The sequence below is a fragment of the Sceloporus occidentalis genome, unplaced genomic scaffold (genome assembly GCF_023333645.1).
Source record: "Sceloporus occidentalis isolate IW3139 unplaced genomic scaffold, rSceOcc1.0.p SCAF_21, whole genome shotgun sequence".
Classification (NCBI taxonomy): Eukaryota; Metazoa; Chordata; class Lepidosauria; order Squamata; family Phrynosomatidae; genus Sceloporus; species Sceloporus occidentalis.
This window is the reverse complement of record NW_028317001.1, coordinates 4,412,051-4,435,439: the sequence shown is the minus strand read 5'-3', so window position 1 is coordinate 4,435,439 and position 23,389 is coordinate 4,412,051. Positions and strand designations below refer to the sequence as shown.

The 23,389-nt window shown below is 44.3% G+C and overlaps 1 protein-coding gene across 4 annotated transcripts in view; it reads right to left on the bottom strand.

Annotated features, from left to right (window-relative positions):
* Positions 1-23,389, bottom strand: part of LOC149301464 (BCAS3 microtubule associated cell migration factor) — a 375,467-nt gene that overhangs the window by 231,095 nt on the left and 120,983 nt on the right. The gene's annotated exons all lie outside the window — the stretch shown is intronic.

Genomic DNA, 23,389 nt, shown 5'->3' with positions numbered 1-23,389 from the left:
CAAAATTGATCATGTTATCAAATGCTGCGAATGGAGCCATGCTTATGGTCCTGTACGAAAAACAACACAGCGGTCCCAAACACGCCGTCGTTTCTTTCTACAGTCTCACCTTGAACACCTCTAAGGCTGCATCTACTCTGTAGTATTAATGGAGCCTGATACCGCTTTAACCACCACGGTTCAAGGCTATGGAAATCTAGGATTTGTCGTTGTGTGAGATATTTAGACTTCTCTGTCAGACTGCTCTGGTGCCATAGCAAACTCCACATTCCAAGATTCTATAGCAGTGATGGCGAACCTATGGCACGCGTGCCAGAGGTGGCACTCAGAGCCCTCTCCGTGGGCACATGTGCCATCGCCCCAGCACAGATTTTGCCAGAGTTTGTTATTAGAAAGCCAGAAGGACATGGCACTTTGCAATAAATAAGTGGGTTTTGGGTTGCAGTTTGGGCACTCGGCCTCGAAAGGGTTCACCATCACTGTTCTATAGGATGGAGCCAAGAAAGTTAAAGCGGTGTGAAACTGCATTAATTCTGCAGTGCGGAGCAGTCTGAGTGTATATGAAGTTTGATTGTACAACTCTTGAAACCTCTTCTCTCTAACCTCAAAATAACTTGCCACCGAAACAGCACCTCTGTTTGCAAAATGAAACTTGAAGAAATTGTGGCATAAATGTGGCATAATTAATTTGTATTATTTATTAAAGCTATTATATAACCTTGGAGGGATCTAACCAAAGGTTAAAGCCTGAGACAAGACCGAAGTACAAGCACAGAGTCGAGCGCACCATTCGTTTTCAATAAGGTAAAATGTTCCGTCGAGAAACGGGGAATTCTGTGAAATGCAAAAATGTCATTAAAAACAAGCAGACGTAATTCCTCTTCTCCTCTTGTAACTCATTTTGCTGCTGCTAATCGGATATAGGGAAAATGCAGGACTCTGGGCCGAAACACTGTCAGTCTTACTCATCTTCTGGAGCAGGCACTGCGCACCAATTTTCAGGCGTTCAGGAGAGGAAGAAATGTGACCTTTCTTATTAAAACAGTCATAAAAAAAGATGAGAGTCTCAAGAACTCAGCTTCATCCCCAACATCGCATCTCATATTTCCCCCCCCCCCAACAAGGGAGGGCACAACATAAGCCTAACTTTCAGCATCCTGAAACACTTCCCTTGTGAGCCTGCTTAAATCCAAATCTAGGAAGAGGCGAACAGTTTAAACACAACCAACCGTTCCCGGAGGGAAGCTACTGAACAATTAAGATCCTAACCGATAAAATCCACAATCCTGAACCCAGCAAAAATAAAGGACATTTTAAAAAAGGGATCTGTCCATGTGGCATGAACCTTACAGAAGAGCATTATTTTTAGATATGCTTATTATGCTCCAGCCGGAGAGGGAAACGTCCAAGCTCTCTGATAACAACTCCGAAATACAGGGTAATTGAAAGAAAAGAAAAATAACACCAACGTTGACAAGTTATTGTTTGCCAGGACGGTCCTTGGGGAGGGATGGGGAGGCAGTGACTTTTTTAGACCGGGAAAAGGACACAGCTGAAGACGTTTTAGCCAAGGATGCTTGAGGAATTGAATTTTTGCACATCCCTCAGCGGTGGGACTCCGTCGGCACTTTCCTGGACTAAGGCGCAGGTTGGAAACCTAAGTTACCCGCCAGCTTTTCATGTTTCCTGGACACTCCGATAAAGGCCTCAGCTCAAAAAAGCGTATCGAATACATTTGAAAGCGACCGGAGAGAAAACGCAAGACAAATATAGAAAAAGAGACAGAACGAGAACGCATTTGAAAGAATGTACTTTGTTATGTATGTGAAAGCCAATTTAAAGAGGAGGAGGAGGACTGAAACTCCATGCAGGGAAACCGGAGGAGTCGCTCGTCCCTTCTTTTCAAAGTGACTTTCAACTAATACATAGATTGGCTTTAACTCGGAGGTTTCCAACCTCTCTTGGTTCATGACTCCCTCAGTGTTTCGGTAATGTTTTCACGGCTTCCCTGGGCCAAAAGGAATGCCCAATTGTTCCATTTGCAACGCAGCTAGGTTCAAACAACTTAATAAGTATTTAGGAATTGGTTTTGAGTGGGCAAAACCTTTGGGAATTGAAAAGATTTAAACATCCATCCCCACTTCTCCAGATTGGAGATTGGCTTCAACTCTAACCAACCAGGTGAAAAACAAACCACTGTATTTCCAGGCGTAAGCATTTCTCCCTACAGAGCTAACTCCCTCCATTACTCAACGGCTGAATTTTAGATCGCGAGCTTACAAGGATCTTTTTCACTTGCAAAACTCCGCTAAATGTATGCAAGTGGTGCTGTATGCTAAATTCTGATGTACGGCAAAGTGCTCTGAGAAGTTAGGAGATGCACTAAGCGTTATTTGTCATCGTGGCAATAATGGCTGTTAAAGGGGATGCAACCTGTGCATGAATATTCCCTCTTGGAATCAATGCAGGAGAAAATTTGTCAGGTTTCAATGTTACATACTAAATAGACCCCTTTTAAAGTGACCTTAGTACCCTAACTCATATTATTATCTGGTATGTTATGTTGGGGAATATGTTATACTACAAAATCAGATAGATAGATAGATAGATAGATAGATAGATAGATAGATAGATGAGTTATAATATAATGTTTCTTGAATGCTAGTTATCAGTTTGTCCACTTGACATAGGTGGGATCAACATATCTGTCACCACATTTCTGTGCAGTTCTTCTGGTCAAATCCGAACTTCTTCGAAGCAGAAAGGTCAGGTTTCTTGTTTCTCAGCAGCAACACCTACATCCAGAAAGACTAGAAACAGGGAAGCAATGAAACCTCCATGCTTGGAGGCAGAGGACTACATGCCCTTTCTTGTGAATGTTCTAGAAAGACCGCTTTGACCAGGAACCGAAAGCTGGGCCAAGTGCGACTTTGGCGCTCTCCTTCCATTTGCCGTTCATTTCATTTCTTTGGGGGCGGAAGCTCTCAGCTCAGTTGATCACGAAAACCAATAAACAGCATTGCTTGCCTTTCCCCCCAAATGGATTTAACTGAGCTTCGCGTTGGCCATTTAACCTTTTCCATTTGTCCCTACAAAGTGCGGTAACGTTAGTCGCTGATTTGACGTCCCGCGTCTCAATACCTAGCTGCAGAAGGGAGCTGATGTACACACAAATGCAAACAGAGAAATGTTGCCGCGGTCGGCACCATCAAGACCCAACCTTAACTTCTTAATTGCATGGCCGTGGGGAGCAAGCAAAATGCGCTCCGGCAGCTCTTTTATCTTGCATTCAAGAAGAGCTACATTGTGCTCCCGCTACCGGGATGAAGTGGCGCTCCGCGGATTATATTTAACAGGTCACATTTATTTATTTTTTAAAGGAAGGGAAGGGAAAGGGGGGGACTTTATGGCAAGCTATTGTATCTGGGCATGAGAAAACACTTAGTAATAAAGAGAAAAGGAGGAGGAAAGGAGAGAAAAAGCCCTATTACACTCCCCCCTTCAGGCTCTAACAAGCAAGCAACTCCCATTGCAACAAAATGGGACCGGGAGCAGGAGCAAGCCTTTCCGAAACAGGCCAAAAGTCCAGAAGGGTGCAGTCAAGCGTCCGCCGCCTTTCCGCCGTTCCAAGCAAACCGTCGAAAGACGTGGCCACAACTGTGCCGCCGCTGAAATCCGACTGAAAACCGGGTGCGCGTGGATGCCTTCCTCTGTGTGGAAAGTGCATGTTGAGCTTGGCACTGCCCTGCAGGAGTGAGTCAAGTTGCACTAACAGCTTGTGAGCAAGCACAGGGGGAAAAAGAGAACACGGATAAACATTTATCATGTCTATTCGGTTGGGACGGACGTCCAAGAAGGCCGAAGCTGGCCTTTCATCCCTTGCGCACACGCAAACGCACCTGTGTTGCTCCCATTTTCTCCAAACACCTCCAAAAGAAAATTCAGACGCAGGGAAGGTTCTCTGTTTGCATGCCATGTCTCCTAAGGCACAGGCCAGAAATTAACATCTATTAAAATGATTGCATTTGTTTGAGGACTTGACTAATAGTACCGTGAGCATGGCTTGTGTTTTTCCACTGGCTATTTGGAAACTTAACGTTTCAGAATTTTCTGGTGGTTTCGTTTTTTATGGACCGATCGGGCTAAAGAGCGAGATAATTCTGGACTGTTTTCCTTCTTGAAGGAAGCAAGATGTAATTTTAACCATTTCCCCCCAGAATGGTTTTGAAAAATGACTAGTAGTATTTGCTGTTTGGGGCTCCTTCTGTGCAAAATTTGCCCGCAGCGTCTTCTCATTTTCTTGCGCAGAAACAGCCTTTTCTGCAAAGGAAACGGCATTCCAGTGCAGAAATCTTATTTTCTGTGCAGAAAATGTTGTAGTTGGGGGACATACTCTATGCAGCAAAGCTATTTTCTGGGCAACAACAACAACACCAGCAACAATGATGCTGTTTTCGGCACAGATAATGCTGTACTCAGGACATACGCTGTTGAAAATGTGTATTTTTGTACAAGAAAGGAAACAGAAGAATATCACAGAGGAAGAATATTTCCATGCCTAGATATTATTTTCTGCATGGAAAATTCTATCTTGCACAGAAAATGCTCTTTTCAGCGCAAAAAAACTCATGTGCAAATTTTGCACAGAACAAGCCCCGAATATTTTTGTTAGACCAGGATTCTCCTTGCCAGGGTTTCCCGACATTTAAAAAGAATATAATTTTGACCATTCAATATAAATATCTGTGTGTGCGTGTGTGTTTTCAATTCTTTCCATTGCTATTAAGCTTTGGGTCACCTTGAAGCATCATTGCGCAAACCGACTGGGGTGTTTTTGGATGAAGGCATCTAACCTGACAGTGATGGCTTCGTTTTAGTTTTTCAGAAGTCTGCAAACTTCTATTAAAAGCAAGCACTACTTTGTATGACCGTTCACCTAAGCATATAGCTTTGTGCAGTTGTATAGCCTCCATCTCCCCTGCCTATATGTCCAAGCTCAAGCATCACAGCCCAGCCCTTGCGGCAAATGATAACAAACAGCTCCACAACCACACATCAGACCGAACATGGCAGGACGGATGCTGGAAATACTTCCAAGGCTACGAAGGTAAAAAGATGCGTTAGCACAATTGCCTCCGCTGTTGGATCAAGGCCAAGGCATCAGGCCATAAGGGATCTCTGTCAGTAGATCTCATTTAATTTTTAACTTGAAAAGGTTAAGGGGGTTGACACGTTTCACTTTTGCCGATTGTTTCGGCCTGCGTTTTGCTGGGAACGTCTAGGAGGCATCCATCGATCCTTGATACAATATGTTTTTGGCTTCTTTGGAAGAGCAAAATAGTAGTAACAACCAACAACCAATTCCCACCACCCGAATCTTCTGACATGGATGTTTTCTCTCTTTGCTATTACACAAATAGGAAAAGGAGAACAGACTGTCAATCTTAAGACTGAAAAGTGCCTCCGTATCCATACCCCCATTCCATTCAACTTTGAGCAAAAGCTACCAGGTGTGTATTATAGTCAACTGATACCATCTTTGCTTTGTTTGGAGTATGCAGATAGACTTAAATAATAATAATAATAATAATAATAATAATAATAATAATAATAATAATAATAATATCTAGATTACAAATGAGAAGGGGAAATGAAATGCACCACCTGCTCTTCACGATTTCTCAACACAGGACACCAAGGCAACACAAAATGTCCTAAGCTAGGTGCCAGAGTTCAGTCAACCTTCCAAGTGAATCACACGGCATTCCTGGTTAACCATTTGTCCGGGAGCAATGCTCCCACTCATCTCTGCGGTGGCGCAGGGTTGCTTTCGCTGAGGTGAGGACGGTACAGGGAAGGGCTTTGCATCACCTCTTGTGCGCGACTTACTTGTTTGGGAGGTGGTTTAATGTAGTATGTCAGCACCTTTTTCGTGGATTGGTGCAATCTCTCCGATGCCACTAGACTTAGGACATTGGCTCCAAAGTCTCTCTTCTCTCTCTCTCTCATGCATATGTACAACACACACACAGATATCTCTTACTCTTTCTGTCTCACACATATGCACAATATCACACACCTGTATGCCACACAGATAAAACAGCCAAACTGTACTGAAATTGTGACATCTTTCATTCACTGTTGCCGTAAATCTAATTCCTGAACTGTAGACAAATAGGTTGAATTAGGCCAGAAAATTGAAATGGACAGACTATAAGCCAGGGATGGGGAAAGTGCATTTGGCAAGGGGCAAATCTCATCCAGGCCCTCCAATATCATTCCCCACTTTTTCTCAGTCTTTTTTAATGCTTAAAATACCCCACACTTCTGACTTTGAGTCGACTTTCTGTTTCGAAAAGGGATTCTTCTGGAACTAAAATGAAGAGCCAAAAAGTAGGAAAGCTATCAGAATATTTTTGGTCCCCTTTTGAAAAGGTAAGAGCTAGAATGCCATAGCACTTTGGGTGTTGGAGTATGACTCTGGAAACCAGGGTTCGAATCCCAGCTTGGCCATGGAAACCCACTGGGTGATCTTTGGCAAGTCATGCTTTCTCAGTTTCAGGGGAAGGCAATGGAAAAGCTCCTTTGAACAAATCTTGGCAAGAAACCCCATAAGTCGGAAATGACTTGAAGGCACACAGCAACAACAACAGCAACAATTTCCAAAGGTAAGAAACAATCAGGATGCCCAGAGGTAGGGATGATCCAAGGTGGCCTTGATAGCAACTACTTTGTGCCCAATGCCTGGCATTTCCCAACCTCTGATATAAAGGTTTGTCCTCAAGGGAATGGCAGGATATTTAGCCAAGGCTGGCCCAAAGTAGTTTGCCGCCTAGCATACCCTTCAACGTTTCACATATGAAAACTGGGACATCACAGTAGGGTCAAGATGGGGAAAGTTATTAAAGAGGAAGAACAGACAAGCTAGGAGAAGCTGCAGCAGTTTGCTTTTGCTTGAGTTGACTGGGAAGGGCAAGGTTGGCAAGACCGTTGCCAAGTCAAATGAGTACAAATGACTTTTACATTATCAGCCCCAATTGCAACAACCGAAGTGAAATGAAGACAAAGGGGGAAAAGTGGGAGGAAGAAAATGAAAGTGGGAGGTTTTACAAGCAATTGAAAACATTGGGGTAATAGAGCATTACCTGACAAGTCAGGACAGTTGGAGGGTATGGCTTAAACTATGCATGGAAGCCAATGGGAATGGCAATGAAATCTCACTTCATCATTGGCAGTAAGATGGTGGCTTCCTAAAACAGGACTGAAGCTGTTTAGGGATCCGATCTACAGATCTGTCCTCAAACGCATAGGGAACAGATAGGTTCCGATATGAGCTACCTGAAGCCATCACATCACTTTGCCTAACAGTAGGGCCGGTCCTGTATTCGCCTCTTCAGGTTCCATACCAGCAGAAAGAGCTATTCCTTTACGAAGGAGAACATTTCCCTAAAATACAAACTTACAAGTAAAACAAAGGGGTTGAGGAAATCTACGAGGCCACGGTTTGCTTTGCACCCTGAGCATATCAGAAAGAGGCAGCGCTGGAGAGAGGGAAGAATCAAAACCATTGTATCATCCGTTCAACGTTGGGAATCCTTCTTTTTCCAGACCTTTTTTTTTTCCTACCGCAAATGCACATCGGAAAAATGGATTAAGGCAAAGATTAAAAAGGAGGGAGGGATGGAATCAAGCACTGCCTTTGTGGCTTTCGTAAGGGATAGCTGCTTGTCAGAGTAAGTTTGCGGACGAAATATTCCCAAGTTAGTCATCCTTCATGCGCTCGCTTCCACCCAGGGCTTGCTTTTTCCTTTCTGAAAAGCAGGAGCAAGGAGCGAAAGGCCCGAAAATGTCAGACAAAGGAAATCCCAACAGGCAAAGGAAAAACCAATTAAAAGTGCCGTTATAAAACACAGATGGTGCAAAGAAAATAAACTTTGCGTGATTTACAGGTCTTGACAAAGTTGGGCGCTTGTGCAAAAGACATCAGGGGCAACAGCCAGGTAATGCCATTTGCAAAGCATCTCTGTCTGTTCAGTTTTATCGTCCTCTGCATGGACACCCCACTTCTTCTTCTTCTTCTTGGAAAATTTGGGCGGCTGATATTTCGGATTCATAAATGGAGGGGATAGATCGGCCAAACCGCAAACACAGGTACTGGAGAATCTTTTGGTTTTGCAGTGTTCAAGTTTCTAGTCCTTATCACACTAAAGCTGCTGTTTCGAAAGAAACCCGAAACCCGGACTATACGTATTAAAGTGGTCAAACTGGAAAACCGTGCCGTGATCGAAACAACATAATTTGGTGAAGTAATACTAAATAAGAGCAAAACAAGGAAAAGGAGAAAGCAGGTCCAGATCACTTGATAGTCACAAGACCAAGACGGTTGTTGACTGAATCTGTGTTTTCGGGGAGGGGGGGAAGTGTTTTTCCTATCCAAGATGTCCCTTGGGTTAAGAAGAGACAAAGTCCTTGTGATCATCAAAAGACCACTGGAGTATAAAGTTTCCACTGATGTAGTAAAGAGGAATAAGCTTGTTTTGAAACTGAGCAGGACACCAAAAAGACAATGGACCGGATCAAGGGTTCACCTAGGCCAGGATGGGTATAAACCTGGAAGGAATGAAGAGTGCAGAAGAGGGATTTTGGAGCACCTTTGAGACTTACTGAAAGAAAGAGGTTGGTAGGGTGAGCTTTCGTAGACTTCGGCCTACTTCCTCAGATGCATGGGATGAAATGGAGGGTCCAGGGACAGACTTATATAAGCAGGCTGTGTGTGGGAATGTACGGCAATGAGATGACAAGTTCAGTTTTAACAATGGTTGTTGGGGAACAAAAGGAGGAAGGATGTTGCCTAAAGCCAAAGTGAATAGACAACTGTATGGATAAGAATTGGAATACAGTGTAGGAACCAGATAGGAGATTCAATGAACTGACCAAAAGAAAGACCATGAGGCTGTGGGTTAGTTAGTGTTATAAGTTGTGTAGTTGGTTATGAAACCATTCTTTGTTCAAACCATTGTTAACAAACCTGAGTCTGGGGATACATTTCAATTCTCTTCCCAATCTTTCTTTGTCGTTCAAGGACTGCTGTTTTGACATCCGAGATGGAGCAACCAAAAAGACTGAAGTCTTCTGCAACAGGCTTTTGTGTATTCCTATTCCTAATGTCTGATAAATAGACATATACAGAGAAATACACTCTGTGATAGGCTTGCCTTAGGGTTGCCATAAGCCAAAAAGGACTTGAAGGCACACGACACCAACAACGTAAGTAGGGCCTTTGTATAGGATCCTATCTAGTCCAGCATTCTGGTGCCTAGAAAAGCCAACCAAATGCCCCAATGTTGTTGTTGTTGTTGTTGTTGTTGTTGTTGTTATTATTATTATTATTATTAACCTTTATTTATATAGCACTGTCAATTTAATTTGTTGCCCGGCTTATTTTATTGAATGTTAACATGGACTAAAATGTACATATTTAATTATTTTTGTAGAAGATACACCATAGACAGATTCACTTTCTCTATTTTAATTGATTCTATATGCAGCGCTGTGTACATTTACACCGCTATATAAATAAAACTTAATAATAATAATAATAATAATAATAATAATACTTGTGTGACAGGACTCTTTCTCTTGGGATTGAATCGGGCAATTTGCTTTGACTTTTGCATTCAGACAAACAAAATCTCTCTCTCTCTCTCTTGCAATATATATATATACACACACATATATATATATATATATATATATATATATATATATGCGCGCACCAGGATGTTGTTTTAATGGGGAAAGACGGGGCTGGATGGACAATAAGCACAGGGCATATGATGGTTTATTTTGCTTTACTGTTGTTTTGTTTCTTCTTGAATGCAAAAAGAAAAGTTCCACGAAATGAGAAGGGAAAAAAACCCCAAACTTCCCATATACAGTTCCAGGACTTTCACCCTCCCCTCTTGACCTTTTCTCAGGCCTAACCCAGTACAATCTGCAAATCTGTGCGAGTCGAAAGAGGAAACGGTGGAGTCTCGGAGAGAAAAACGATGGGCTTGGGATCCAAGTGGCGGGTTTGGACAGAAGTAACGCTGGCTCACCAAAATAGATGAGTTCCGCAAGCACTTGGAGAACCTGAATGCTTCCAGTGCACCGAGAGACATAAAAATACCCATTTGACACTGCAGCCAGCTCATTTTTGTTAGAAGCAAATCCACCCCGCTTCCTATATAGATATAAAAGCCCATTCTCTGAGCTTCATTTGAGTCTCGGTTTGAAAATGGCTTGGAACCGGTGCTGTAGCTATGAACCCGCAAACCAAAACCGCTGACTTGAGGGGTTCCGAGGGGTTCCAAGAAACACAATATCACAAAAAAGGGGGCTCCAGAAATCCCTCAGGCATTGTAGGATTGGATCTTGGACCAGCCATTCCACACCTGTCGCAGCGTTAAAGAGACAAACTATGACCGACTGCCAGGAGGAGCGCAGAGGAGGTTATAAAGGCGGTGGAACAACCCGACTAGTCAGGTTGGAAAAGAGAGCACAGCCAGGTCCAAGAAACCCACGAGAGCCAGAAGCTTAGTGGCTGGTGTTGTTTAAAAAGTGGGGGGATCTGGATTCAAATCTCTGCTTAGCCACGAAGCTCACTGAATGACTCTGGTCCAAGTCATTTGCTCTCCACCTCACCTTCCTCACAGGAGAGTGTGTCTTTGTCCAAGACCTTGAATTCCTTGAAGTGACGCCAGGCTAAATGTGTAAGAACATAAAGATGGGTAGCAGAGCATTAACCCTCGCTGTCTGTTTATTGGTTATTTGCTCATGTTTGCTGTGGCCTCGGAAGGAGAGAAGAAGAGGCAGACACAGCTCCATCATGCCTACATCCAAAAGCAGATGAAAAGCCTTCTTTCCATCCCAACTGCAGCTCTCCTGGCCTTGGAGGAAGAAAAGAAGAGGAAATATCAGCTAGATTTAATCCCGTCCTACATCGCCATCCTCTTTCGTGTCACGTCTTAATCCAATTGTAAGCCTTGGGGCAGGGAACTGTTTGGTCAGTTTTCAACTTGCCAAGTACCATATACAGTGATGGTGCTCTTGGTGATGATGATTTATTCATTTATTAGTAACCATTCTATCCTACTTCTTCTCCATTGAACCTAGGGCAGCTGTTTCTGTTCCCTGCTTTATCCTCACAACAACATCCCTGTAAGATAGGTCATCTTAAGAGAGGAAAAAGGAATGATAGACATAAGGTCACCCGGTGCATTTTCAGGGCTCAGTGGGGAGTAGAACGGGGGTCTCTCAAGTTCCCAGTCCAACATTTGAATAGCTATAGCAGTGATGGCGAACGTATGGCACGCGTGCCAGAGATGGCAGCCTGTGGCGCAGTGGTTAAATGCCTGTACTGCAGCCATTCACTCGAAACCACAAGGTTGCGAGTTCAAGACCAGCAAAAGGGCCCAAGCTCGACTCAGGCTTGCATCCTTCCGAGGTCGCTAAAATGAGTACCCAGACTGTTGGGGGCAAATTAGCTTACTTGCTAATTAGCTTACTTGCTGTTCACCACTATGATCTTTGGAATAGCGGTATATAAATAAAACATATTATTATTATTATTATTATTATTATTATTATTATTATTATTATTATTATGGCACTCAGAGCCCTCTCTGTGGGCACATGTGCCATTACCCCAGCACAGAGTTTGCCAGAGTTTGTTAATAGAAAGCCAGAGGGACACGGCACTTTGTAATAAGTAAGTGGGTTTTGGGTTGCAGTTTGGGCACTTGGCCTCTAAAAGGTTCACCATCACTGAGCTATAGTAATACCAGCTTGATACCACACTAAGCAGTCTGTAAGTGGTTTACAACGGCAAGCTAACTGCCCCCAACAAGCTGGGTACGCAGGACACTACACACCGGCTCTCAATATCCTTTCGATATCAATGCTACGTCCCCTTAAAATGGCATGCAGATTCTCATTCTCCAAAAGAGGACCAGGATTTGAGATTTTTAAGATGGGGTTGAAAGCCACAAGGCTCAGCGGATGAGTGAGACGCCATCAACCAGGCAGGTTTCTGGGGTCAATAAGCTCCAGTGTCAGGAACTAATGCAGTTCACACCCCAGCACACATAATGAGAACACAGACCATGTACCTCATAAAACAGCAGCATGTCCAAATTATGGAGAACTGCATGCACTGTTTCCTTATCCATCCATGCACTGATATCGGATCTATCTGCAGACCCCTTTTCACATCTCCCTGAGCATCAGTCTTTGTCCTGGCATCTCTGTCTGCACTCCAGGCATGCCTAACATCATGAAGTGAGCATGGGTGGATGGGCGTCCCACTTGACCGACACAAGTTCTTAGTGACACGATACGTCTTCCTAGAGTGTGTGAACGTTTTATATTCCTCCTGCAACATCGAGATTACTGGCTGCCTACTCTGGCACTAAATGATGTCCTGCTGGCCACCACTGCACACGTCTCGACCACACCTAAACTGGATTAGTTTTAATATGCTCTCTGTGGGTTTGGAAACTTGAGCGGATGCAAAATGATGCAAAAAAAGAGTTTGGAAACTTTTGCCGATGCAAAATGAGACCGCAGCAAATCTCTGGAGTGGGCTTTGTTGATCAGATTGTCCCAACGGCGCTCCATTTGTCCTGTTAGTGACTGGACCAAAGCCACATGGTGAGCATCAGGACTGGGTCCAATATGAACCAATAACATCAAAAAGCTTCCTCATATAGGATGTTTTTAAATTAAATAACAATATATATATATATTAAATGAACTCTTTACCTGCACCATGAATGGCTATGCTCTAGAATTTTACCTGCTCTCAATTTACAAACTTGGTTGGCATCAACATGAAGGAAGGCTGGATTCCCCTCGATGCAAGAAGATGACAATAACCCTCCCAAAATAGCAGAGCTCGACAAAGTTGCCGTGTGAATGATTCAGGGGTTCATGGTCCAAACAAGTAACTTGTCTGTGCTTTAAGAAAACAGACATGGTGAAACTGGAAGGCACAATTAATGCAATGTGGCTGGATGTAGCAAGAGAGGAGAAGGGCAGGCGGATCTATTTTAATATTTCGCCCTGATGTGCCAAGGTGCCCGAGGTTCCCTCTTTCCACTCGTCTCTCAGCAGCTTCTCCTTTTACAGTGAAGGATATTTTTCTGGCTCCAAGTCAGAAATCGTAAGTCAGGTCCTGAGAAGTGTCAAAGATGCATTTCCCTCCTCTGGATGGGAAAAGGGAGCCATTTTAGATAGCACCATATTTATACACAGAGAGAAAGAGGAGAAAATAACCTCTCCGCTCGGCAGCCTCGCTCAGGGTCAGAGAAAAGGCATGCTTGCACCCTGGGATGGGTTCATTTTCTTCCCCTGTCGCTTGAAGTTCCTCTTGTGTCGCATACTTTGCCTTTGAGCGGATTTATGAATGAGGATACAAAGATCAACAAAGTGCGGGAAATATAGCATTGGTGCCCTCCCCTGCATTAAGGGAGAAATTACCCTCGGAGAAGAAAGGCTATCACAGCCATGACCTTATGGCTGGTAACCTAGCCTTCTGGGCATCCCAGAGTGGCAATGCAATGCAGGGTGGGAGTTAAGATTTTGGCTCAGCTACACAAAAGCCACTGTAAAATCACAGCCTTCGTATTAAAAGATGAGAAGGCCTCTAAGGCAAGGATAGGTAGCAAGAGGAGAGATTGGAGGTTAGAATCATAGGGCCTGTTACAGACTGCCAAAATAAAGCTGCTTCAGGTCTCTTTGGAGGTATGCTGTTTAAATGATGCATGCTTCCTAAGAATCCGGAAGCTGCACCAAAGCTGCACTCCAGTGCTTAGGAATGGAGTGTGGCTTTGGCGCGACCTCCGGACTCTTAGGACCCATGCGTCATTTAAATAACATACCTCCAAAGAGACCCAAAGCAGCTTTATTTTGGCATTCTGTAACAGGCCATAGAGTTGGAAGAAACCCCAAGGATCATCCAGTTCAAGTTCTGCCATGCAAGGAGACCCAATCAAAGCACCCCCAAAAGATGTCCATCCAGACTCTGTTTAAAAACCTCCAAAGAAGGAGACTCCACCACTCTCCGAGGGAGCATCTTCCCTTGTCGAACAGCTCTTGGGCATCTTCCTGGAGTGCTTTAGCTGGGTATTCCAGCATGGCAGGGGTTGGATTAAATGGCCCTTGCAGCCCCTTCCAGATCTAAGATTCTGGGTTTCTATGATCCCTTTGGCCCCTTACAGACAGCCAAAATAAAGCTGCTTTGGGTCACTTTGGAGGTATGCTGTTTAAATAATACATGCGTACTAAGAGCCCGGAAGCCACACCAAAGCCACAATCTAGTCCTAAGGACTTGTGCACAGCTTTGGTGCAGCTTCCGGACTCTTAAGACACATGCATCATGTAAACAGCATACCTCCAAAGTGACCCAAAGCAGCTTTATTTTGGCTGTCTGTATAGGGCCAAAATTTCTCTCCTATCTCAGTATTCCCCTGCAACCGCTTCACCTGCACTGGTTCTTCTTCCTATGGAGCTCCAAGACCAGAAATTCCCAGGCCAAAAATAGAGGAGGAGGAGTAAGTCCCATGGCAGTGGAGGGAAGGATCAAGCGTCAACTTGTCCACTCTTTTTCAATCCTTTCTCCTCCCCCATGATGAATCTGCCATGACCCCAAGCGGAGGCAGAGAAAGCGACTTATTCCTGGACCATGCATCCCTGCCAGTCCCCAGTTCTCTGTGGCTCCCCAGTCCGCTTGCCAGAGAAAAGCAAGCATATTACAGACTATGAATATCTGGGTTTCCTCACAAGAATCAACCGCAAATGTTGCAAAATGCAAATGTTGTTTTGGGTACAGAACGTATTCTGCATTTGGAGGTAATGAATTACAAATTACAGGGCTTTTGTAATTAACTCTTTTTATTCCAATTACTGAAACACAACTAAGTGCATTTATGATTGCAATATAATAGGGAATGACTTTGTTGCTTTCGACAGTGTTGTTTTAACCGTTTCGGTTGAGTGGCCTTACTGAAGAGACATGTTTTTGTACCACGGAAGAACTGAATGGAAGAGTTCTGGGTTTACAGGTTGCAGTGGCTGATGTTAGGTTCCTATTTTTGAATGATCTTGCCATATAAAATCCCCCCTTCACATATTAATGAATACCAGTGGAGGCTACATGAATGCGTGTGCTAAAACCTTCTCTCACATTTACTTGGGTTTGATATGGGTCGGACCCGCAGCGTTGTTATTTTTTAATACGAAAACACGACCACAACTCTTGCAATCTGGTCCCGTCCCGATTCCGATCGCCTCATCCCACATTCCCCATAGCTTTCAGGGTGCACAAGTCACGGGCGCCGCCGATCTGAAACGTTGCAAGCTTTCGAAAAATCCTCGCGGAGCGCCGATCGGAATTTTAAAAGGGGAAGGTATCTGAAGCAAATTCTTTCCGAGGCCAAATGTATAAACAACTGCTCGGAGAACATTTCAAATAAGAAGTCAACAAGCGGCTGTGACAGCCTTCCCCTATCGCGGAGCGGCAAGATAAAACAATATTGCTACCTCGTACATCATAAATTGGCCGTCAGTCCAACGCACGCATAGGGCCAGCCGAGAGGAGAATGCGCGTTCTCCTCCGAGGCATGGATGCCAAAAGCTGAGAAACTACCACCCCCTAGAGGACATTCGCTTAAGCATCCTAATATCCACTGGAAGCAAAGATTATTTTGCATTAAGGCTCAACTAGATGTGACAGGGGAAATTCTGTACTGTTTAAACAAGGCCCTTGGAGATTACGGGTCCGATACTTAGAGCAAAGGGGGAGCATGCAGATGATCCAGCATCACCATCTATGGGACTCCGACCTCTCAAGCCCTCTCACCAGAAAATTGGAAATGATGATGCACTCTCTTTACATATAAAGCCCAGCCTTAGACATCGTTTCATTGTAGGTTTTGTTATGCTTTGGTGGCAGGATAAAAGATGCATACAGCGGGTCTTTGCTATCCGCTGGAGTTTGGTTCCGATGGACACCAAAATCTGTGGATGCTCAAGAACCATTAAATACAGTGGCACAATGAAATGGCGTCCTTTATATAAAATGGCAAGACCAAAGTTTGTTTATTGGAATATATATATATATATATATATATATATATATATATATATATATATTTTAAACATTTTGGATGGCTGAATCTGTGGATTAACAATCTAGATATAAAGAGCCAACTGTATTTTATGGCATAAGCTTTCCTGGAACAAAGCCCCATCTTCTACTCTTTCTTGAGAGACCAAAGGCCAGATTTTCTTGGCTGTCTGTCGGAAATATAATAACAACTGAGCATAACTAAAGTAGCAGGGATGGTGTTGTTGGGGATGAAGAGACACATTACTGCTTTCTAAAGAAGAAGGGGCACATTATTGTAATGTGGGACCAAGCCTGGCTTGAAGGTGCTGCTGCAGAAACACACTTGTTGCTCGCTCACAATGTATTTCTGGTGAGCTAGAGAGACACACATGGACCAGCTTTGTGGAAAAGCTTTTGTGGTTGAAGTCAAAATAGTTGGGCCTGTGTTGTGCTCATTCTAGATCAGCATCGGCAGCTGTCCCATTGGTATTGACTGCATGTGTATGAACCTTTGAGCTTCAGGGCAGGGATGGTCTGATTCTTGTACTAGTCCAGGGCAGCTTGGGACAACCCAGGTCCCAATGAGTCAACAAGGAGCAACCCAACGTAGTTCTACTCTCTCTTTCAGTTCCCCATGCCTCTCAAACTTCCACTAAGTACTGAGGTAGCTTGCAAATCTTTTGTCCTGCTTGCTATAAATCAAGATATTGCAGGGCTGTTGACTGTGTACCTCTCTAGAAGATCACCAAATGCATCTGAGAAAGTAGACTTAAGTCTACGAAAGCCAACTTTTTTCTTTCAGTTAGTCTCAAAGATGCTACAAGGTCTCTACCTATTCTCTAGATGATGATGATGCAAATCCCATCATCCTCTACTAACCGTTGTGTTGGCTAGAACAGTGGTTCCCAAACGCTGGTCCTCCAGATGTTCTGGACTTCAGCCCCCAGAGTTCCTTACTGAGTGGGGCTTCTGGGAGTTGAAGTCATAAACACCTGGAGGAACAAAGTTTGGAAACCACTGGGCTAGAACAAAAGGAAGGTCCAGTCTAATATCCGGTCGCTCGCACATTTCACACCATGACAAGGCATGCAAAACACTTTCGAAACCCTAAAGCCTTATATCAATTCAAAGTTTTGTTACCGAGATCAGTAACGGTGGCTGAGTTTTGCCAAAAGACAGAGCGCCCATTGAAACGTGGCATTCTCTAGAAATATGTTGCTTAGGGGAAAGGTTTGGAAGCATTTGAGGCAGAGCGAGGAAACCATGCTGTTCTGGATTACAGTTTCCAGAATCTCCAGTCAACCTACACTACTGAAGCACAGGGCTTTTGCGAAGTTGAAGGCTTTCATGGCCAGGATCCATAGTTTTTTGTGGGTTTTTCGGGCTCTGTGGCCATGTTCTAGAAGAGTTTCTTCCTGACGTTTCACCTGCATCTGTGGCTGGCATCTTCAGAGACGTTTCACCTGCATCTGTGGCTGGCATCTTCAGAGACGTTTCACCTGCATCTGTGGCTAACATCTTCAGAGATGTTTCGCCTGCATCTGTGGCTGGCATCTTCAGAGACGTTTCACCTGCATCTGTGGCTAACATCTTCAGAGATGTTTCACCTGCATCTGTGGCTGGTTGCGGTTGTTTGGACTGCGGCCCACTCCTGGATTCTGGTGCTTTGAAAGACAGAGGAATCTTCTAATATACCAGCTGGAGAAATGGGGAGAGCTGCTGTTTCAAAAGGAAGAATCATTTCATGGGGACAGTCCCCGGTGCTTTCAAGAGACCTCGAAGCAACATTGCGCTGTGGCCACTGTCACAGGCGGCAACATCGCTTCTAAGGCCGGCCTCGAAGATGGAAGCGCCCAGAAACTCCAGCCAACCCAGCTCCGCTTGTTTACAGGCTTGGATGCGAAATGCAATTTGGAAAGGAACTGCCCTCCAGGGCTTCACGTTCTGCTCCAGCTCCTTTTCGCAAGGGCTATTTTAGGTCTGCTGTGATCTAAAAAGGTGGTTTCTTAAGTGAGTGTTACTTAAAGGAAGCCAATCTGTTTCTCAGGGAGGGAAAGGGGAGCCGCCGTGACTTTCAAACGTGCTTTCCCATAAGAATCCTGCGAGGGAAAGGATGGGAAACCGGGCACGGTGACAGAGAAACATTGCAGGCATTTGGAGATTTGTATATTTATCAAAACCTCTGGATTCTGTCCTCAGATTCTCCCAATGCAACACATACTCTCCCACTTTCTTTCTCTCTCCTTTGCACACAAACACACAGGGTGAAAGGCTGAAGGCATTTCTTCCTTCCCTTAAAGGGAAGCTTTGCGAGTCAAACTATATTCTGCTGCAATTTGGCAGGATGCTGAAACGTAAAGCATGCTTTTTTTTTTATTAAGAGCCAAACTACATGTTCTAGTGGAAAAAACACTTCTTTTTCAAAGTGTCCTTAGCTGGCCACTTTTATTCACACACACACAAAAAGCCAGCTTCCCATCCAAGCCCCTAAGCAATTGTTTTTCCTCCTTTCTTCTTTCAAAACAAATTTGCTCGGCCGTCGAAGTGTCGAGTGTTACATGCGATTTGTAGTTTGCGTGCCTCTCCATATTAGCAATTCAGACGTGAGAGAATCTGTCCATTATCCTTCTGCAATAGTTAATGCAGTTTGAGGCCGCTTTGACTGCCGTGGCTCCATGCGCTGGCATCCTGAAATGTGTAGTTTTGTAAAATAGGCCTGTTACAGACTGCCAAAATAAAGCTGCTTCGGGTCTCTTTGGAGGTATGCTGTTTAAATGACGCATGCATCCGAAGAATCACGAAGCTGCACCAAAGCTGCCCTCCAGTGCTTAGGAATGGAGTGTGGCTTTGGCGCAACCTCTGGACTCTTAGGACCCATGCGTCATTTAAATAGCATACCTCCAAAGAGACCCGAAGCAGCTTTATTTTGGCAGTCTGTAACAGGCCATAGTTAGCCTTCTCTGTCAGAGCGCTCTGGGGCCACAACAAACTACAAATCCCATCGCACTAAGCCACAGACGTTAAAGCAGTATCTGCAGTGTGGCCGCGGGCGGCCTCCCGCTCTCAGCCCCATCTATTTGACTGGGTTGCTGTGAGGATAAAATGCGGGGGGAAAGAAAGCCACATGCGCTACCCTGAGCTCAACTGGAAGAGATGTGGGATACCAGTCTACCTAAGAAATAACAGTTAACAAACAATGGAAATATATGGAAGGCTAGTGATAATTCCTATGAACATCCTCTCTTTCTTTTAACCCATGTGGCTTTGGGAAATGGGAATCCGGACTGTTGGGCGAGGTGAGATTTGAAGATGAGGGAGAGTGAAAGAGACAGACCGACCGACCAGAACAAGCTGGAGGTGTTTTGCTTTGTTTTTTATGAGGCAGAAATCCTCGCTTAATGGATTACAATACTCTCCCTATGGATCACTACAACCCTGGTGGATTATACTAAACCTTGTGGAGCCTAATGATCTCGGTGGATTTACGGTGACCCCCTGAACTTCGCTAACCTTGTGGATTTTCTTTCTCTCACAGTTAATGGGTTTGCGGGTTTTGTTTTGAATTCTCTTTAAATGTCATTTAATTGCGACGCATTCATTTACGTTATCTGAACCTACGACTGATGCTTTGCTTAATCCGTACATATTTCGCTCCGTTTATTGAAACGATTAATTATAAGACCCTCTCTTTTAAAAGAAACAGTTTGAGGTGGATGGAGTTAATTGAAATGAAAATGAAGTCAGCCTCTGATTTGGACGGAGAGCCAAGAGCAGCACTTCAGTGGCATCACACATATAAAAACTGATCTCATATATTTGGGCAATTGGAGCTGGCCCAATAAAGGTATCGGTCTTGTGGATTTGGGGCAATCGATGTGTCATCCCCCCCCTCCACCGCCGCAATTGAAAGCTCTCAAGGCAATTGTCAGAATGGGGGCGAAAACTAATACGATAAATTAGAAGCAAACGGAGCATCGGGGAGCGGAATGTGATAGGACTGCATCTGCATTTAGGGACGGTAATGGCAGGTCTAATGTAAAAAGAATACCTCATCCGTGTTTTAGTGGGACAAACCACAAAAGTGTGCATTCTCACCTTGAAGCTCTAAATAAAATGAAAAATGAAAACATTGCATGCCGACAATGTAGACGGGGAACATCTAATTTTGCTCTTTCCATCTAAGCAACCCAGGGGTACCACGGCATTGTTCCCGTCGAAGCAGAAACCCCTAGAAGGACGCCAACGTGTTGCTAAGGTCGCCGACGAAACAGACCCGGCAAGCTTATAGAAGGGATTGATTCAAGGGAGAAAAGAGCCCCGATAACAACAGAACCAACCCACGTTGGCCCTGGCAGGTGCAAAGGAAATGCTCTCTTTATCAGATGCATGTTAACCATTTCCCATCCTTCCTGTTCAGAAGGCGAAATGCGGACAGTGCCAGAAGTGATTCACTCCTTCATGCACTCATTGTAGGATGTCTCCCCGCCCCAATTAAAAAGGTTTATATTGCACAAGTAAACAATTTAGAGATGGGTCCAGCATAAACCCATAAATAGATTTGTTTCTCCGCTCTACCTAATGCACTTGAGAGATAAAAAGATATCCGGGGGAGGAGAGTCACATGGACTGTACATGTTGGCAATGCTCTACAGACAAGGTTCTCAGGGTCTCAGATTTGTAAGGGATGATGGTGGTAATGGTAAGGGAACCTTTCAAGAGGACCACAAACACTAAAAGAAGCCCAGTACTATCAGAAAAGCAACAGCTGATGTGAAGATAAGACTGAGGGCTTTGCTGGATCAAATGAAAAGTTCATCTCACCCAGCATCTGGTTTAAAGCTGTGATGATCAGATGCAGAGCAGGAAGATAGTAGCCATCCTTTGCGTCCCATTCTTGACTCACCACCATCACCACCATCACTATCGGTGACTGGTATTTTGAGGCACATATCTCCCCAATGTGGAATTTCTACTGCTATTACGTGTAATAAGAATGTAAGATCAGACAATCAGGCCGCATTGAACTCTGGATCATGGAGGCCATATCATCCAGGATCTTGCTTCCAAGCTGGAGATGAGTATGAAGACCTTCCCTTGTTTGTCCTTGGCATCCTCTGAACCTTGATGTTCTGCAGAGCCCTCACGGCTAAATAGCTTTGGTCCCACATCTGCCGCCCAATACATTCATAGTTACAAGGTCTGGGAAGACAGCGAGTTTCCTAAAGAACAAAGCTGACCTTCAGAGCAATGTCCAGGGCACCAAGAATGATCCACCTTGCCTTTGCCAATTTTAGGCATCCCTCAATAAAACCCTACAAAGATGCTAACATCGGTTTGCTCACCTTGTGACCAAAGAAAAAAACGAGGCAGGGAATGTTTTCCCATTATAAAAGCGATCCTACATTTTTATATCGTTTGCCATTTGAATATTGGATGGAATGGTCTATATAGGTCTGAGCACAGGCCCTCTAAGAACCAGAAACCCTTTTATAATGTGCCACTTCTAATATGGACTGTGACCATTTGTGATAGTGATGGCGACAAAAGTTGTTGTATATGCAGGTGAAAAATCTGGGGTGCTATCTTAGCCCAGTGCGAGAAAAGATAAAAACAGGGATCTGTGTAACTAAATGGCATGACATGTATTTGGAGGTGAATAGGATTCAGAGCTTTGAAGAAACCAAATCCTCTTTCCAGCTCTCCTGACCAGGATAACTCCATGTATTCTAGTCTGACGTATTACTTTTGAAAGCTGCGTTTGCAATTCCAACCCTTCTTCCTTCAAGGTTTCGACTGGTTCCAAAGTATCAATCAACCCATCCCTGAAATCTTCTAGGTTATGCTAATCAAAACCAAATGAAACCTCTCAGACGCTTCTTGAGTATCAAACGCTTACCTCTGTTTAGGAAGAAAAAGCTTCAAACGTGTTTGGAAAACCTATAAAGGTGACAACTTACTGTAGTTCCCCCTTGACAAAAAACAGACACTCAAGGGATGAAAGCTACAGACGTTGATCGTTCCTTCCTGTTCTCTATATGATGTCAGTAGTTAAAAATGATTGGATGTGTTATAATAATGGTTTACAGCAATCTGGTGTCTGTTCCAAGCATGTCACACCAGACGGCTGTATTGTAATGCAAGGAGGAAGCTACAGCTCAAGAGAAGCCGGGTGGTAAGGGATCTAATTGGCCACCTTGCAAAGATGAGGAGGGAGCAAGCTTGTTTTCTGCTGCTCCAGAGACTAGGACCCGGAGCAATGGATGCAAGCTGCAGGTAAAGAGATTCCACCTCAACATTAGGAGGAACTTCCTGACAGTGAGGTCTGTTCGACAGTGGAACAAACTCTCTCGGAGTGTAGTGGAGTCTCCCTCCTTGGAGGTCTTCAAACGGAGGCTGGATGGCCATCTGTTGGGGATGCTTTGATCTGGATTTCCTGCATGGCAGGGGGTTGGACTGGATGGCCCTTGCGGTCTCTTCCAACTCTATGATTCTATGATTCTATGAGGGAGCATGGCCAATGACTGAGCATTCAAAGCCGGCTCTTAATACAATTTAGGAACAGCAAAACAGTTGCCCAACTGGACCAAGGTTACATGGGAATGTTCTTCCACCACAAAACTGTGGGAGAGACCAAAGAACACAAAAACAAACAAAAAGAGAAATGACCAACCCATTCTTTCCTTTGAGTTCATCTTTCATCTTGAGCTAGCTTTGACATATCCTCACAAAACAATAAATATTTGTCTTCAGGATGTCCAGGGAACATTGCACTGGCAGACAGTCCAACTGTCGGGTGACCACCTAAAACGCAGCCCAGAGCGTGGACCATGGGAGGCTCACAAAGTAAAATCTGGGTTGAAACTTTACATCATCACCCCCATATCCCAGTACCTATTCTCTTACTACAGCATTGCGGACCATGGTCTATCTCATGCATCTAGACCTCAGTGTCAACCAGCTATCCAAAGACTGTGGGCCCAGTGGTGCTCACTGGGAGCCCTTTCTGCATTGTGCGTGTGTTTGTGCAAGAGTGGGGTGGTGCATGGAGAGAAAAAGCAATGAAACCTTGTAACACCATAAAAAAGTAATGAGGAACTGCTGACGGTAAACTTTCCTCACCTCAATAGGATGCCCCACTCATGCTTTTTAAACCAGAAATGACCACCCTGTACTATTTCGGGCCAAAAACAGGCATGAGAGCTCCCCCTAAAAGGATTTAAATGGTCAGTTCTGCTGGTT